This window comes from Pongo pygmaeus, chromosome 18, assembly GCF_028885625.2.
Source record: "Pongo pygmaeus isolate AG05252 chromosome 18, NHGRI_mPonPyg2-v2.0_pri, whole genome shotgun sequence".
Lineage (NCBI taxonomy): Eukaryota > Metazoa > Chordata > Mammalia > Primates > Hominidae > Pongo > Pongo pygmaeus.
In genome coordinates, this window is record NC_072391.2 from 54,758,608 (window position 1) to 54,777,082 (window position 18,475).

General features: G+C 57.8%; 1 protein-coding gene and 1 pseudogene across 20 annotated transcripts in view; both read left to right on the forward strand.

Moving 5' to 3' along the window:
* The window catches only part of LOC129015163 (high mobility group protein B3-like), a 29,903-nt pseudogene extending 15,035 nt beyond the window's left edge, over positions 1-14,868 (forward strand).
* ADGRG1 (adhesion G protein-coupled receptor G1) overlaps positions 1,529-18,475 on the forward strand; it is a 44,579-nt gene continuing 27,632 nt past the window's right edge. For 4 of the 20 annotated variants that reach the window (XM_054455037.2, XM_054455032.2, XM_054455036.2 and 1 more), the window contains exon 1: positions 10,365-10,583. The gene's annotated coding sequence lies outside the window, so the exon portion shown is untranslated. Of the gene's footprint in view, positions 1,672-1,784; positions 1,927-2,943; positions 3,183-3,477; positions 3,632-10,364; positions 10,584-18,475 lie in introns of those variants that run through there. The other 16 variants (XM_054455039.2, XM_054455046.2, XM_054455042.2 and 13 more) reach the window with 14 other exon arrangements.

An 18,475-nucleotide genomic window follows, 5' to 3' on the forward strand; every position in this document is an offset into this window, starting at 1 on the left:
TCTCTACCTCAGCTCCTTTGTTCAGCCACAGAATCGTGCTGGCCTCCTCCTCCTTGCTCCTTAAACACCAAGCCCTGGCCTCGGGGGATGTCCCAAAGGCCACTTTCCTCACCATATTCAGTCCGTGCGCGTGTGTCCCTTCCCAGAGAGCATCTAAGCTGCCCACCCCACCTCCATCACTCTTTCCCCTTTCCTGGTTTATTTTTGTTCCATAATTCTTACCACTGGATTGATTTATTTATTTCAGACTGAGTCTCACTCTGTCACCCAAGCTGGAGTGCAGTATCGAAATCTCGACTCACGGCAACCTCCGCCTCCAGGGCTCAAGCAATTCTCCTGCCTCAGCCACCTGAGTAGCTGGGACTACAGGCGTCTGCCACCATGTCCGGCTAATTTTTGGTACGTTTAGTAGATACAGGGTTTCACCATGTTGGCCAGGCTGGTCTCGAACTCCTGACCTCAGGTGATCCACCTGCCTTGGCCTCCCAAAGCACTGGGATTATAGGCGTGAGCCACTGCACCCCGCCGCCACTGGATATTTTTAATAATTACTTGCTTATTCATTTCTTATCTCTCCTACAGTTCTGAGGGCAGAGGTTTCTATGTTTTCTTGGCTGCAGGATCCCCCATGCCCGGCACAGGGCCTGGTGCACAGCAGGCCCTCAATAGACACTCGCTGAAGGCGTGGTGCATCCCCTGCCTGTCCACACTTTCATCCATCCACCGTCTGTGCTTTCTTCCCATACTTCTTCACCCATCAATCACCCAGAATTTCTTGATCCCAGGCCCTGTGCTGGTTCTTGGGTTTGGTGTGCTAGCAGGGCACACGGATCAGGAAAGAAAGAATTCCGACACTTAGGGACTGGTCCCAGCCAAGGGGGAGCCTGGGGGACTGTGGGAGAAACAGTGGGGTGAGGGGAGGTGAGGGAAGGTTTGTAGGGTGCATTGAGGTGCATGCAGCACCTCGCACCAGGCGTGACCCACAGCGGCACCTGATAGAGACTTTGTAAAATAAATCAGCCATTGCCTGGATGGCTTCTAGAAGGGGTGGCGGGGCTCAGACGGTGTTCTCAATGTTGAAGATGTGATATAGGAATCAGAAAGCATCTGGAGGAGGGGTACCTGGGGAAGTTGAGAAACTTCCCCTGGAGAATTGCCAGACTGAGACAAGGAGTGAAGGGTGGGACAGGGGCCAGGCAGGCAGAGTTAGGGGCGAGTGGGCCAGGGCCTGCCTGGAGGACTCTGCTCGGCACCCTCCCAGGATGCCTTGAGCGGTGGCCGCTGAGCTCTTTCCTGGAAGAGGCTTCCATCCCTGCCCCTTTGTCTACCTCAGTTCTCTCTGTGTCCGTTGTCCTGCAGGAGCCTGGAAACTCAGAGAGAAGAATGAGCAGGACTCCCCATCCCCCTTGCTTCCCGCCGCCTGACCCCACCAGCTGCTGGCTGGGGCCTGTTTTTATTACAGGCAGGTGAGTCTGGCCCAGGATTCCAGGCGGGGCCTGGACTGAGGGAGGAGGCAGGAAGAAACTCAAAAAGAGTTGGCAGATTACGGATGGAGGGCAGTATCTCCCAACAGCCTGGGCGGCCGCTGAGACCCAGAGAACCCAAGGACTCCCCTGGGCTCATCCAGCAGCCTCTGCTTCCCAGGAGAGAGGTGCTGAAGTCCACAAAGAGGTGAGGGGTGGGGGGACTCAGCACCTAAGGGTCAGGTTGGCCCCTGCAAGGACACCTGGGAACAAGAGAGGGTGGCGGCTGCAGTGGCTGTGGGGCAGCCGGAAATGGGGCGAGACAGACAGGCGGAGCCTCACCCGGGGCTGCCCGCCAGCCCAGACAAGCTCAGACTGGGTGCCTGTGGCCCTGGGAGGAGGTGGAAGGGGAGGAGCAGGCCACACAGGCACAGGCCGGTGAGGGACCTGCCCAGACCTGGAGGTAAGAGACGGGTGGGGGACGGGGGCAGGAAAGATAAGTGGGGTGCCACTGCCAGCCTGTCCCCCTTGACCTTGGCCATCGGTCAGGTCTAGTTCAATGCCCTGAGGGCCCCGATGTGTGTGGCCTGGCCCTTGGCCTGTTCAGGGTACTGGGCGTCTCTCAGTGGAGGCTCTGGCTGTTCTGGGGTTACCCCTTGCAGTGCACAGCATGGCCGGGCATGCTGGCATGGTGGTCATCCTGGCACCGGGAAGCTGGCGGGTGTGAGGTGTGTTCCCGGTGTCCAAAGGACACTGCAGGACGCAGGGCAAGGGTGACGCCATGGAGCCTGAGCATGGACGGGAAGCAAGCGGCAGGACCTGAAGTCTCCTGCCTGCTTTCCGCAGCGCCCTGAGCAGCTTCCTCCTGGGATCCCATGGAAACCGGTTTGGGAGCAGGTTGGCCCAGGTGGTTTGACTTTTGACTGGGGAGCAGGCAGCCTCCCTTAGTGGGCCAAGTGGAAGGAACGGGGTGCAGGCCTGGGGGCGGGCCTGGCCAGTGGCCAGCTGAGGGTTCCCCTGCTCCCCCCAGCTGCCTGCACCCAGCAGCACAGCCCTGCCTGCCCTGGCTGCAAGAGGCAGGAGGAGAACTTCAAACGGTCCCTCCCTCCACCGGCTGCTTGTCTCCTCTGGGCCAGGCACCTCCATGGTGGCTGAGGACTCTTTGGAACAGGGAACTGTCGTGGAAGAAAGGGCCCGGCCCTGCCACTGCCTCCTGTGGGACCCTGGGCCAGGCTCCCCTTCCCTCCAGGCCTGTTTCCCTGTCTGTTCCATGAAGGAGAGGCAGGGGCAGTGGTCTGTAAACCCATAAACTGCAGCAGTAGGCCCCTCCCCTGGTCTCATGGGCCACACACGCCAGCCAGCCAGAGGTGGGTGTCTGGAGTTGCAGGTGGGGTGCTGGCGCTGTGCCTTCTCTACCGACTTGGCTCCCTGGGGCATGTGGGCAGCAAATGGCACCCCTCACATTCCCTCTGTTAATTAGGCAGCCCCTGCTAATGAGTGGCTTCATCATTGCTCCATTACGCCTTCTGAGCCATCTGTGCCCCAGGACTTAGGGGGAGACCCTGGGGGCTCCTGGCTGCTGGGCACAGGCACATGTGGAAGGCGGCGTTTCTGGGATGTGTTGCGGAGGCTGGGTGCTCCGTGGGCTTTCCACAGAGTAGTTTCAACTGCAGCTCTTCATTTTACCAAGAGAGAAGTGGTGGCAGTCCTGGTGTCCAGGTGAGGAAACGGAGGCGCCCTCTTTATGATTCTCCCAGTGGGAAGTCTCTTGTAGCCAACACTTTAACACATTCTGTGCTGGGCACTGATGGGGTGTGTATGTGTGTAGGGAGTGGGGGTGGAGGTGGGGTGCATGGGGAGATCAAAGCTGACATCCAGGAACACTGTGGCATCGAGTGAGATGATACACAGTCCTTTCGAGTTGGAGCAAGTCCTGCCATCTTTGCACACTGCTGTGCCACCTGGTGGGTAGTCACTAAACCTCTCTGGGCCTCCTTTGGCTCCCTTGGCACAGGAGCGATGATGCCTCACTGCCTGACCAGAGGCACCTGACCCAGGCCTGGCATCCGAGCAGCTGCCACTCAGACCTCACAGGCCAGGGCCAAGGGAGCTGCTGATGCAAGAGGCACTATTTCAGAGGCAAGAGCAGCAACTGAGATGGTCTTGAGGTAAGGGGATGCTGGTGACCCCATGCCAAGGCTAGGACCCCTAGTTCAGGAAGGGAGGCTTCTACAGAGGAGTCAGAGGCCTCTTCTGCTGCCCTCTCCACTGGGGGAATTTGGATTTTAAAAGAGAACCCGAGCTGGGTGTGGTGGCCCACCTGTAATCCCAGCTCCTCGTGAGGCTGAGGTGGGAGGATCATGTGAGCCCAGGCGTTTGAGGCTGCAGGGAGCTCTGATTGCACCACTGCACTCCAGCCTGGGTGACAGAGCAGGATCCTGTCTCAAAAAAAAAAAAAACAAAAAAACCCAAAAAAACAAAACAAAAAAAAAACAAAACAGAGAGAGAGTGGAGAGTTTATGCTAAATCAAAGATACAGCAGTGGCAGTGACAGTGACAGAGGCTCTCTAAGATAGACGGATATCCCCATTTTACACATGAAGATACTGAGGCACAAAAAACTCTAATTTGATGCAAAATCTCACGGTTGGCTATTCAGAGGGCTTTAGGGTGATGCTGGGTGGCGTCTACGAGGAGTGATGGGCAGTTTGGAGCCCCCCAAACCACTGGGGCTCCTCCAGACAAGGCTGCTTCTAGCTGGGCGCCAGGCAGGGATCCTCCCAGGAGCCACACTTGGAGGAGGGGCTGTGCTTCTGGCTCCAATACCCTGAGCTGCAGAGGACACCGTGACATCCAGGGATGTGTAGAGTCTCACCCAAGAACCCAGACCTCTGGACGCCCAGCCGTGCACACTGCAAGAGGGGCCCAGGCTGGCAGGCATGTGATTGGGCGAGGAAAGGGCTTGTTAGAGGTGGCCCAGCCTTGCTCTGGGCTCAGGGGCTTCTGAAGGCTGGGGGCAGGGGTACGGCCAGATGACCTGTTCTGGATGGATCCAACCTTCCTGCCAAGTGCTCTTGGGAGGCTAGGCAAAAGGTCAGACATTCCGTCATGCTTAGGAAGAGGGGGCGGCCACGCTGTCTACCTTCTATCTCGGGCAGCGGGGCACCCAGGCATGCCTTCCCCGCTGGGGAGGTCAGCAGGCGGGGGTGGGCCTTGGAGGCCCAGCCAGCCTGAACCCTAAGGAACTGCATTCTGCAGTGGCCCCTTCCCGGCAGGCAGGGACAGGGTGACCCTGGGGGAGGGAGAACATCTGTCTGCATCGGGCTCAAGGCCATTTCTTGTTGGCATGTGGTCAAGATGCCATTGGAACCAAGAAGACGGTATGGAGGGGGAAAGCAGGACTTAAATAAGGCAGCTGTGTGACCTGAGTCAGTCCCTTTCCCTCTCTGAGTCTCAGTCTTCTCCTCTCACAAATGGGGCAAATCCTCCTTGACAGGGTTGTGGGGGAAAATGCAAGTCACCTGCCTAGCACAGGATAAGTGCACAGGATAACCTTCGGGGGGTGGGGTGGATAGAGGCCAGTGCTGCAGCCAGGTGTGGACACAGGAGCCCGACTGGCATCCGGGGAGTGCCTCGTCCCTGACCACAAGCTCCAGCGCTTTTGAAACCAGATGCAGGTTAAACATGGGCAGGGCACCTGCCGAGGCTCCACTCACCAAGGGAGCCAGCTAGATGGAGTCTGTCCTTGGAGCTCCAAATAAGGTATCAGAAAATGTCTTGGACCTGGGCATGCTTGCCCCTCCTGTGTGCCCGGCCTTTCATTCTATCATCTGAGCTGGCACCAAGGCTTGCATCCCAAGGCTGGACCTGAAGCACCACTAGATATGTCCCGTTTTAGCGATGAGGATGACCTCGCTTCCCCCGCATCTTGGCTAGGCCAGGCTCCCTGCTCTTCCCCCGACTGGGGGATGGGCAGTGGGTGGGGGAGGCGGGCCTGGGGAACCAGACACAGCTCCCTTTGTGAAGGCGGCTGAGTCACATGTGCAACGCAATCCCTGCTGGGCCCTGAGGCGGGTGTGATGGGAGATGGCGTTATCATGGGACTGTGGGTACCCCCACGCCTGTGTCCAGGATGCTTTCCCACGGGAGATAGCAGGGAGGTGGCTGGGAACATTGGCCGCAAAACACATGGTCTGAGCTCAGGTCCTGACTCTGTTGCCAACTTACTGCAAAGCTTTGGGAAGTTCCTCTCTCTGAGCCTCAGTTTTCATCTCTGTTAAATGGGAACGATCATCACTGTTTTGTAGAGGAGGTAGTAGATGTGAAAGGGTTCTGCAAACTGCAAATGGTGGAGTTCTGGGCCTTTGGCATTCATGTGGACTTTATCATAATAATGATGTTGGCCAAGATTTATTGAGCACCTACTGTGTGCCAGGCATTGTGCTCAATGATTTATATGGTCACTCAGCTTGCAAGGGGAGAAGCCTGGATGTCAACTGCTCTTGTCTAAAAAATACCCACCTCTGAGGCTGGGCGCAGTGGCTCACACCTGTAATCCCAGCACTTTGGGACGTCAAGGTGGGAGGATCGCTTGAGCCCAGGAGTTCAAGACTAGCGTGGGCAACGTAGTCTTGAACTACCTTGTCTCTCCAAAAAAGACCCTGTCTCTCCAAAAAAATACAAAAATTAGCCTGGTGTGGTGGGGCATGCCTATAGTCCTAGCTACTTGAGAAGTTGAGGTGGGAGGATCATTTGAGCCCAGGAGATTGAGGTTGTAGAGAGCTATGATTGCATCACTACATTCCAGCAAGGGCAACAGAGCGAGGTCCTGTCTCGAAAACAAAGAAAAAACACACTTCTGAGCAGGCAGTGGTTGCTCATGGCCATTTGCACAGGTGGGGACAGCTCTTCACTCTTTGCTAGGCTGCTTCCCACTAAATGCTGCTGCTCTGGCTAGAGGGTTAGAGGTAGAACAAGGGGCTGAAGAGCTCCCAGCCCCACCATGTCTTCCTACTCTCCCAGGCCTCAGTCACAGCAGATAATAAGGATGCCCTAACCTCTTATCCCTGTCCTGAGGCCCTCATGTTCTTGGAGATCGCCTCCTACCTCCCTGGCAGCCACCTCTCTGCCTCCTTTGCAGGCCCCTCTGAATAACAGTGCCCTGGCCAATGCATCGGGGTGCCCATTGTCTGCCAGGCCTGGGCTGCAAGATTTACGCATGTGGCCTCATTTAATTGGCCCAATAGGAGCTGCTATTTTGGTCCCCACTTGGCAGGCGAGGAGATAAATGGATGGAGAGATGTTTGCCCAAGTCATCCAGCTGGCCGGCTGGGAGTAGAGGCCAGCTGGCCTGAACCCAGAGTCTGTGATCACAGACTCTGGGCTCAGAGAGGGGGCGGCAGCATTGCCCCCTCTCCTCTGTCCCTCAAAACGAAGGGCTTCCTGCACCTTCAGCTTTCTGCTCTCCCCACACCATCTCTGGACTCTGTTGCCAGCCAATGATGCCATGACCTTCTCTGGGCCTGGTGACCCCAGTCCCTCACTGCTGAGCCCCAGTGATGTGTTTCCAGCTGCCTTGGGAAGCAGGGGGGACCTGTAGCTTCCCCACATGCCACAGAGCTACCCCCATTCCATTGCACACAGGGCAGTCTCTTCTCTGCCTTCCGGATCTGCACCCCATCCTGTGCCCCGATGCTTCAGGGACGTTTAAGATATCTTCTCCCTCTCCTCGGTCCCCACCTTCACTTGTTGGGTTGTAGGGGGTGGGGTGTCCCAGCCCTTTTCCTGGTTTCTTAGACCAAAGTCTCCTCCCCAGCTCTTCCCCCATCTGCCTCCTTCAAGGCCCCATCCGGACCCAACTTCCCCTCTACTCCTCCGCCCATCCCTCCGCATCATTGCTAGTACAAGTCCCTAGCGTCTAGACCAGGGCTTCTCACACCTCCAATTCTGGCATCCCCTGGGCGTCTTATTAAAATACACATTCAGATTCAGCAGGTGTCAGGCTATCTGTAGGTCTGAAGACCACATTTTGAGGGCTAATCAGGCCTCTCCCTTCCCGAACATCTTCTCTGGCTCCCCAGTGCCTTAGATTTAAGCCCAAACTCTACACTTTCAAAATCTTCCAGAATCTGCCCCTTGCTGCCCAGTTAGATCCCACTTCTTTCCAAGCATGTCTCCATGCCCTACCTCTCCACCTCAGCCAGTGCTGTTCCTTCTGCCTGGGGTGCCCTTCCTGCTGGTCTCTGTTTATCGAAGCCCCCTTCTTCTCCTTCAGGGCTCAGCAGGGGCTCTGGGATCTACACACTTAGTTCAGATCCTGCCTCTGTTATAGAAAGGCATGGGTAGCCCTCCCTGTACCTCGGTTCCCCTTCTGTAAAGTGGGGATAGACTGTTGTGAGAACCAAAGGAGAAGATGAAGTGCCTGGCAGGGGCCGGATACCTGGTGTCCCGTGTTTGGTTACAGCCCACACACCAGGAGGCCCAGCCAGGTCCAAGCTGTGTGACCTTGGCTAAGTTACTTCACGTCTCTGACCATCTCTAACATACAAGTTGTACCCAACCCACAGGGTTATGTGGATAAAATGAGAATGATCTGTACAAGCAGAGCATCTTACACCATAAAACCCCCAGACATAGCAGGTGATTATTAGTCCTGTTATCAGTACTCATAACAGATAGTGTCGTGTTTAACAATTCATTGAATTTCTCCCCCTTTACTCTCAGAGCCCCCCTGGATGCTGAATACCAACTCCAGGTATCACTACTATGAGAACCAGGCTTGTCTCCCTAGCCAGAATCAGAGCTGGGGGCCTGCTTCCTCACTTGCCTGCCCCTAGCTCATAGGTCTCTGCAAAGCCCGATGGTGAGAGAGGCAGGCAGAGCTGGGCAGCCAACTCCTGCCCGGCCAGGCAGCCCCATAGGCCTCTCCTATGTGGCCAGAGTGGCAGCTGGCTCCCCACTCTCTTCAGCCATCTGCAGAGAGAGTGGTGCCTTCCACTCTCCATCTGTGCCCTTCTGGTCAGCACCCTCTGTGGGGTGTGTGTGTGGTGGTGGTGGTGGGGTGGGGGACAGCTGCCCTGTGGGCCTGGTCCCTGGGGAACAGCTGAGGCTGCCCCGGTTACCAATTGATCAGGCCCTGAAGGACTGACCTTGGGGAAACTGAGGCAGAGGTGGTGGTATGTCAGGGACTCCCCATCCTCCCCTGGATAACTCACTTGTCCTCCCTTGTTAGTGGGCCCCCAGTGTAGGCTGGCCTCTGCTGCTTTGGCAATAAGGGAGCTCCCACTGCAGCCCTGGGAGGGAGCAGAGGGCCTGACATGGGCCCAGTGCCCACTGTGCCTCCCTGCCCCAGGCATTGGCCCACAGCCTGGACTGGGGGCTGTGAATGTGGGGAGCACAGTGCTGTTTTCTGGAAGCTCTCACCTTATGGCCTCCCTGTACCCCACGGGGTGGCTTTGTGGCCCTTCCTTTCTGCAGCTTGATTTCGGGCACGTAGGTGAGGAGTGCAGTTCACCTGTAGCAGCCCCGGCTCCTAGGCTGCCCGAGACGTTCCATTCATTCTTCCTCCATGTGGCATGGGGAAGCTTTTCCAGGCCCCCTTGTTTAGAAGGCAGACCTCTACTGGAGAGAAGGAATCTCAAGTTCCCCAAACATCCACGTGTCCAGGCCCCAGGCTGAGGCCTGGGGTGCTGGATTGCTGAGTGGTTAGGAGACCCGCTATGGAGCCAGACGGCCTGCGCCCCGGCCATCCCAACTCGGGCACCTCCCTGCTGTGTGACCTTGGGCAGGTTAATTCTCATCTCTGAGCTACATGTATCTGCCTTAAGCTCCTTCTTCTTCATCACCACGTTCACAGGGAGTATTTATTGAGGGCTTGGCAAGTACCAGGCACTGGTCTGAGTAGCAGGTTTGACTTCTCTCCATTGCCAGGGGCGCTCTGGAGCTGGAATGCAGACGGTGGTCAGCGAGTGTAATTACTGTTATTGTCACCACTCACCCTTCTGGCATTGTAAAATCCTCCCAGCACATCTGACTGAGGAATCATCTATCCTCATTGCTCGGAGGAGGGCAGACAGGAGCCTCTGCAGGGAGTGTGAGTTATAGAAAGAAAGCCTCCTGACTCGAGAAGGGCGCGCTGAACCCCAGCAGCGGGAGGCGCTGCTGACAGAGGAATGACCAGAAGGGGGATGGGGCATGGCCCATTTCCACACTTCTCTGTCTGAGCTTTTGGGGCCACTGGGAATGGCTCTTCACCCAGGCCTCGGTTTCCCCTTTGGCTCAGCAGATGGATTAAAGGAGGCCATTTCCAGAAGCCCCTGGGGTCTCAGAATCCAAAATGACTTGGGATGTTGAAACTGTGGGTGCTTGAGGAGCACTGAGAGGGGAGACGGGTCACCCCCCAGAGGGGACGCAGGTCAGCCGGTCAGTCGTGCGTGGCCTGGCTGGCCTCCTGCCCGGCTGCCTGTCACCCGCTCCCTCCTGACTGCCTTCCGCTCTGCCGGTCAGCACTGGCTCCCGTCGGCTGCCAAGGAGGCTGGATTCTCCTTCAGGAAAGGGCAGTTGTCGCCCTGACCTGGGGGGTGGGTGGACAGCATCCAAGGGCCCTGTTGCCGTGGCAACCCCGGCCTCTCTGTGGGAACTTTGGGGAGACTGGCCCTGGGAGGCGACAGATGGAGGCTGAGGAAGTAGAGTGATCCCTGGCCCCTGCCTGTCCCTGAAGACTGTCTGCCTGGATGAGGGGTGAGGCTGAGGTGCCCCCTTGCCCGACGCTGAGTCATGGGCATCCCCCAGGGTCACTGCCTCAGCGCTCTCAGCCCTGCCCCCTCCTGGTCTCCCTCTGAGAAATCCATGACTCACATATATCGTCAAGCTCACGGAGGAGGGAGGAGCCCAGCTGGGGCAGGAGTGGGGTGTCTCCCCACCAAACAAACCTGGTCCCTCCCTCTCCGCACTAGCTGCCTGCCCTGCCCTGCCGTAGGAGATGGGCTGGGAGCCTCCCACGCTCTCCAGCTCACTCGGCAGGCAGCGGGGACCAGGGCTGGCAGGTTAAGCCTCTGGGGGTGGATCCTGAAAGGTGGTGCAGCCGCCTGGCCCTGCGTGGGACCCTCCACCTGGCAGCAGGTACCCAAACAAGGGCTGGACAGCAGGTGGAAAGAGGAATAGTGTGTGTGTGAGTGTGTGAGTGTGACAGTGTGAGTGTGTGAGTGTGAGTGTGAGAGTGTGTGTGAGTGTGTGTGAGTGTGAGTGTGTGAGTGTATGTGAGTGTGAGTGTGGATGTGTGCATCCGTGCACGGGTGGCTGTTGGGCAGTGGGTAGGGATGGTGGTGAAATGGGGAAATGCGGGGGTCTTGGTATCTTGGTGGGATCTAGCCCAGGTCAGCATGGCTGTGGGTGGGTCTCTAGAGTGGGGGTGGACCCACAAGGAGATGCCTGGGAAGGGACTGGGGCCCAAGGGGAGTGACACCTCCCGGGGCTCCCAGGCATTTTGTAGCTGGAGAAACTGAGGCTCAGAGTGGTACAGTCACTGGGCCCAGCAAGCTGGGGTCTGCTCTCTGGGCTGTGAGATCAGTGCTCCCACTACACAGATGGGAGAACCGAGGCTCTGGGAGGGCAGGTGGCTTGCCCAAGGTCACCTAGCACATCCAGGTATAGAAAGCCAGGGGCCAGGCTCAGGGAGGGGGTGGCACTTGAGGGGACTCCTGAGGGCAGCTTTCCTGCAGCTGTCCCTGGGGCTGGGTCCGGGGTCCCCACTGAGCAAGGGACAGCCGTGCTCTTCATCACCAAGGCCAGCTTTGGGAGGAGGTGGCCCCGCAGGGTCTCTGAACATGTGCCACCTGGGTGAGAGTCCTGGAACCGGTGACAGGCAGACGGGGAAGCGCAGGCTGCGGGCTGAACACCCTGCCCGTTGCCACCAGACCTCAGGGCTCCATCTGCCTGGCACTGATAGGACTTCCCACCCTGGTCCCCGTGGGGGCTGGGAGCGTGTAGGAAACCGATGGTTCCTGTCCTCCGCCGTCTCCAACCCACCTCCCCTGTGTGGTAGAGTTGGCGTCTCCCAGCGCCCCACTAGGAGGGGCCTGATGCTCATTTTACTGAGTGAGGAGCAGGGGATGGGTCAAGGCAGGGGCCTCCCACCCCCCACCAATATGGAGCAGCTGCGGCCTGGGGTCCACGGGCTGCGTAGGAATAGCCTTTGTGGCTCCTTCAGTGGACCAAGGAAGTTATTTATAGAAGCATTTATTGAGCGCTTACTGTGCACTCTGTACTCTGTTGGGAACATGGCCGTGAGCGAGGCAAATAAGGTATCTCAGAACTCGTGAGTGGCCCAGACCCAGAGCCAAGCCCCCTGCCCCTCCCAGAGGGTAGCCCCAGGCAGCCTGTTGGCTCCTTGGGGTCAGAGACTGTGTCAGAAGGAGCATATCTGGGCATTAATAACCATGGGCTGCCAAGTTGGCTCCTCAGAGCCCAGGCAGGGGTCCTGTCGGACTCTTTTCTGCCAATGTCCAGGTGTGGAATGAGCTCTTAGAGCCAGACTTGACCCCTTTTTTGCTGCAGGGGCCCGAGATATGGACCCACCTTGGTCACAGCATCACTGTGGCCCCTTTGCCCTTCCTCTCCTCCGGCCTCAGGAGCTCAGCTGCTAAATGGGAGTGTAGGGGTGATCACAGCTGCCCTGGCTCCTGTAGGCCTGGGGCTTGGCTCTGAGACTGTCGGGTGATGGAGAACGCCGCTCCAGGTGTGATCTGTGACAGACAGGCTGTGTCCCGGCACTGGGCAAGGGCCAGTCAGCCTGGCGGGACAATTCCTTTTGTCAGGGCCACAAACAAACAAAACAGTTAGGAGGTGAGATGGAGGCGTGAGATAAGCTTGCTAACAGAGGGCCCAGAGAAGGGGAAGAGGACCAGGGAGGCTCTGCGGAAGGCACTCAGGCTGGGCTTGGGAGAAGGTGGGAGGGGAAGGGGCTGATGTCTGTATGAGCACTGTAGGGGGAGTCCTAGTGGAGGAAACTACTTAGGAAGACAGTTGGGGAATGATACAAGCTGGGGACCACGGGGAGGACTCGCCAGGCGGGTGCTGTGTGGGGCTAGGGGCCCAGGCTGCAAACCCGGCAGGATGGGAAGGGGCAGGATGGGTGTGCAGTGTGAGGCTGGCCAGGCAGTCCCAGTCTCTGGCTGCTGGGTTAAGGCTCAAGCTTGGGAGCAGCTTCACGTGTGAGGGAGACGAAGGGGAGGTGGCGCCCAGTCGAGGGGAAGGGCAGGAGAGAGGTGGCAGAGCTGCGGCAGGGTTGGTTCGGGGGTTGGCCTCCTGGCAAGGCCCAGCATGACAAAGGCAGGTGCGAGGAGTGGGTAGGACAGCTGTGGAGGGGCCACTGTGGACTGTCCTCCAGCCGGACTGGGATGCGGGTTCCGCCATCCTGTGCAGAAGCTGTGTGCAGGTGGGGCCTGGGGGGCTGTGCCGTTTCGGGGATGCAGGATGGGCTTCCATGTGGCGGGGCTCCAAGGGAGGCTACGGAGGAGGCCGTGGGGAAGTCGGGCGGAAGTAGGGAGGAGAGGGGAGCGTGACAACAGAGCCCCAAACCCCAGCACCACCTCCTCCTCCCAGACCAGAGCCTGAGCAGGGCTCAGCCCCCGTCCCCATGCTGGGGGTGGCCCTGTGGACCCCGCCTTCTGACTCATAGCAGATGGGGACATCATGTGAGCAAACCCAGCAGTCAGGGGTGACCAGACGCAGCAACTGGGCAGATGGCAAATGGGGGGCGGGGCGGGCTGGCACAAAGGGGTCTCTCAAACCGGGTGGGGCGGGGCCTTGGCGCGGCCTCAGCCTCCCAGGCCTCCTTTCTCCTGAGCCGTCACTCGGCTGAGACCCTGCTCCTCCTCCTGTCTCTGGTGCCCCATCTGGGGCTCCTTGAGGCCCCCAGGGGAGCCCTGTAGATTCTGGGCTTAGGTCTGGACTGCTGGGTAGAGGGGCCAAGGTTGGGGAGGAGGAAGGGACACATATTTTCTGACCACTGCCCAGTGCCAGCCTGCCCTGGCAGGAGGTCAGCTAAGCCCCAGACTCTCCCTGGTTCCCTGATGGCTCAGTCTGGATGGGAGCGATCAGTCTGGATGGGAGTGATCAGTCTGGATGGGAGCGATCAGTCTGGATGGGAGCGATCAGCCTGGATGGGAGCGATCAGTCTGGATGGGAGCGATCAGCCTGGATGGGAGCGATCAGCCTGGATGGGAGCGATCAGCCTGGATGGGAGCAATCAGTCTGGATGGGAGCAATCCTGGACCTTCCCTGACCTCAGACTCTGCCAGGCCCCGGGCTCAGTGCCTTGCACAAGACACCCACTTTTCAGATGAGGACATTGAGGCAGGGGAGGCTTACCCAGTGAGCAACCCCACAACTTTGGGGATCCAGAATTTGGGCTCTTGTCTCTTGGTGGAGAGGAGGCTCCTCAGCCAGCCAGGCACATGCTCGTGTCTTGAACCCTGCCCCGGCCACCGCCAAATCCACGCACCTGTAGGGTGACAGGGCCTATACAGACAGCAAGGGTGGCTTGCCCAGGGAGAATCTCGGCTTTGTTTCTCTCTGGTTGTGTGAACAACCAGACAACTGAGCCTGTGCCTCAGTTTCTTCATCTGTAAACTGTGGATCACAATCACATCTGCTTCAGAGGCTGTTATGAGCATGAAGAAAGTTGATATAGGAAAGCATATGGGACAGTGCCTTTCCCATACGTGGGAATATTAAGCCTTTTTTATTACCTCTTCCATTGGACAGATGGGTGTATTGAGGCCCAGAGACAACCTGAAATAACTGTGAGCACTTTTCCCTGCCCCGCTATTGCTGGGAGAGCTGCGGCCACCTGGACACCAGTGGCTCTCACTCACCCCCCTCCAGCCTGACTCGTGCTTTGGTGAGGAGGCCAGTGTGGTGGGCGTCGGGCTCCCGAGCTGGCGCCTGCGCAGCCTCAGGCAGTTTGCGGTATGCTTGGCAGTTCCAGGCAGAGATAAAAGCTCAGCCCCGGAGAAGCTGGCATGCTTCCGGGCACCAGTGGACAGGCCTCTCTGCATTAGTGGGAGATGGCCTGGTGGTGGGGAGATGGCCTCGCTGTCCAAGAGCCAGCCCAACCCTGGTGGCCTGAAAAGTTCTGCGGTGAATGGCTCTGGCTTGGCTTCCCAGACTCAGGGCCACTTATGCCAACTCCAAAACAAGGAACAGTGAGATGGAGAGCCGCCTCTGCCACCTCCCAGGCCCTCTCCCCTCCTGTCCCCAGGTCTCTGTCCTCCTAGTACCCCCAGCCTGGATGCTCAAGGCCCACGGGGGAAAGCTGACTTTTGAGAGGAGCTGTGGAGACCTGCATTCCACTGCCAAAGATGACAGCTTCTCCCGCTGTTTCCCTGCCTGTAAATGGAGATAACAATACACCCCTTTGCAGGGTTGCTGTGGAATCTGGGGCAACAAATGGCTGCAAAGTATGTACCTAGCGCAGCGCATGACTTCAAGAGGTTCTCCCTAAACCTCAGCTTGAGGTTTAATCTTCCAGGTCACGGGGTCGTTGAGTTAGGCTCAAATCCTTGAAAAATGACTTAGAGCAAGCAGCTGAATTTCTCAAAACTTCATTACTTGGGCTGTGAAAGTTTCTGATATCTAAATGCGGCCCTGTGGGGATGAATCGAGACAGCCACACGTTGTAGGGGCCCATGAGACGTAGACCCTGTCCCCAGCTGTCCCAGACCTTTGCTTTTCCATCCCCCAGCCAGGCTGTCCCCTAGGAGAGGCAGCACGAGGTGGGCTGTTAGGGGTGTGGGCTCTGGGGCTGCCTGATTCTGTCCCAGCTCCACTGGCTGTGTGGCCTGGGACAGGTATATTAACCTCTCTGTGCCTCATCTTCCTAATTGTAAACATGAGGATGGTAATGGCACCTTGAGAGGGTTAAGTGAGCCTCTAGATTTTAAGTGCTGAGTGCAGGGCCGGGCACACCTCAAGTGCTGTTGTCATTGCCCCTTCTGGGCCGTGACCAAGCCTTGTTCTTAGAGAGCATCGGAGACTTTATCCGGAACAACGGTGCCGTCCTCCCAGGATGTTACTGGGAAAACCACCAATCCTGTGGCAGCTTCCCCTTTGAACATGCCCATTCCTGGGGTCTTGATCTGCTGCCCCGAGGCACTGTCCAGCCTGGGGCTCCTTCATGTTCCCCAAGACCTGAGACCTGACCCAGGTTTTGGAGTGAGTTGATGTGACCCTGGGCTGGGGAGCTGGGCTGGAGCCATTACCCACAGAACCGCCGACCTTTCAAAGGACCAGAGGCCATGGCACTAGCCCTGGAGAGGAGGCCTGGGTTCCAGTCAAGCTGGTTTCCTGGGACAGAACAGCACTGTGGTCACTTCTCTGCTGGGTGAGTTCCCGTGGCCCCTGGGAGCTAGGCTGAGCAGCTGACCCCTTCTGGGTCCTTGGCTGAGTCTGGGCCTCAGGGTGTGGCTCTGTGGCTGGCACCCTGGGTCTCGGACCCTGTGGCAGGGGGTCAGACAACTGCCCAGACCCACCTGCTTTGATGGTGACAGATGCTAGGGGTGAGCCCCAGGGGCTGGCAGGGGCCCCTGAGTCATGCTCAGCCCTGTGCCCTCTGCCCACTGCTCCTCTGCTGTGTCACCATCTGGGCACAGGCCAAACAGTTCAGGGGCGACTCACAGCCCAAACCTCCACCCCGGGGCATAAAATTCACTGCCTACAAAGACCCTCATTCACTCTTGAGTGCTGCTGGCCCTCTAAGACTTGAAACTTTATCCACCTTTCACAGATGAGGAATCAGGCCCAAGAGCTCAGAGCAGTCAGTGGTAGCAGAGCCCGAACCCAGTCTCCTGCCTCTTAGCCTGGATTTTTCCCCAGAGTACCACAGATGGCCATTCCCATGATAGGTAGTGAGTTCCCCACCTTTGCAGGTGTTCAAGTGTGGCAGGGGAGTTGCAGAAGCAACTTGGGCATCGCATGGGGCTCCTCTTCATGGCTCCTTCCAGCCCTGAGCTTTCCTAGCCTTGGGGGAGATGGGCACCCAATTCCCACGTTCCCTGGAGTCGTTATGTCCCTAAGCAGCGCATGGGTCTTTCTAGCTGCATCAGGCCATGCTTGTGGGCAGGTGGTGCCTCTAACTAGAAACCCTCTTCATAGCCTGGCCGACTGGCAAGTTTCTTCCAAGGAACCTCCACCATGAAAGCCGTGAATGCATCTTCAGAGACTCCTGTCCATGTGTAAATAGCTCAGTGGGCTGGATGGGAGGGAGCAGAGAGGGAGAGGCACCCAGCTGAAGAGGACTGGAGTAAACAGGGAGAGGCTGAGGGAGGTCAGGAGGGGCAGGACACCCACCTCCCGAATCTTCAGGGCCCCTTGCTCTCCCTTATCCGGTAGGCTTGAACCTGAATACAGGCATTCCTGTCCCCGTGACACACCCCCTGCCCCCCACCTGCCTAGAGCCATGGGCAGTGGGCAAAGCTGGAAGAAACCCTTGTGCACAGTTTCCTCAAAGCTGTACTTATCCTATGCCGTGGCGGTGCCGGCCACACCCTCTGGGGGGCTCTGCCACCTGTGCACACACCTAGGGGACCAGGTGCACACGGTCTGTCCTCCAGCTCCTCTCCTGCCTGCCTCCTGGCACCTTAAGTGGAGGTGGTGGGAGCTGGGACCAGTGCAGCACCCTCGCCAGCCATGGTGGGGGAGGACAGCCAGTGTCTCTTCATGGAGACCCTGCAGCAGGTGGTGGCATGCCCCAGGGTCCTGTCTCTGTCTCCCTACCTGGGTTTGGGAAACTGGAGTCAGAACCTTTAGTGATTGTGATCTGGGAAGGACGGTAGTGTTTGCAAACCACGTGAGCATAGGAGTGAGCGAGGTCCAGCCCCGCCCCTGTTCCTGGGCCATGAGGCTTTGGGCCCTGTGGCTCAGCCCCTCTGAGCCTCCCTTTCCCTCTCTATGGAGTAGCTGCTGCTGACTCTCCGTGTCGATGCCAGGGCACGCAGGACAACAGAGGCAGCCCAGGGAAAGGAGTGCACCATGCTCCTTTGGATCCAGTTTTACGAGCTCTGTGTCCCTGGGCAAGCTCCGTGTCCCTGTGTCCCTGCTATAAAATGGGAATGATAGTACCGCCTCATAGAGTGGCTCTGGAAGCATGGGAGGCCAGATGCATATCCTATGGTTTGCACTCGTACGTGCCTCCCTTCCCTGCCCCAGCTGCCTCGTGAGTCTCTGCAGACTAGTCCTTGGGACACACCCCACCCCCAGCTTGCTAGACCGCAGGACCCCATGGCCATAGGCATGTGCCCTTTCTCCTCCTTGCTTTACCTTGGAGAGCCCATGGGGAGCCCAGGTAGGAGCTTTGTGTCTGCAGCAATGGGAACGTGACCCACTTTTATTGGCACATCTGCTACCTGGGCTCCCCTTAGACCCGAACCACAGGAGTGGGCCTTGGAGGGTCTTGGGGGTGGTAATTTTGCTTTAATGTAGAGAGAAAATCCAAGGTTCAGTGCTCACAGATTCAGATGGAATCTCAGACATCTTCTAATCCAGCACCCATTAAAGCTGTCTGTGGCCCCAGTGGCATAGGAAAGGCATGCGCTCCCAGGCTTCCATGCTGTGGGACTTCTCAGAGCCTTTATCAGGAAAGCAAAGGGGAGTTTGCCTTGTGTTTCAGATCCTATCAGGCTATGCACAGTCTTGGGAACCCTTCTCTGGCCAAGCACCTGGCAGAGGTGTGTGTGCTCCTGATCCTGTTAGATGCTGGAGAGTGGAGATGGCTCAGTGCTCGAACCTTCTCCATCCCCTATCCCCTACCCCTCACATAGCCTGAGTGGACTTTTGGGTTGGATCTTCTAGATCTTCTATCAGGAATGGCTATCTACTATCTATCAGGAATGGCTCCTTTTGGGAAGAGGTGTGGAGCCTGCCTGCCCTGGGTTAGAGTCCCAGCTCCATCTCAGTCTTCATTTACTCATCCAGCAGTCACTGGGATCTTCTATGGACCAGGCACTGTGCTAGGT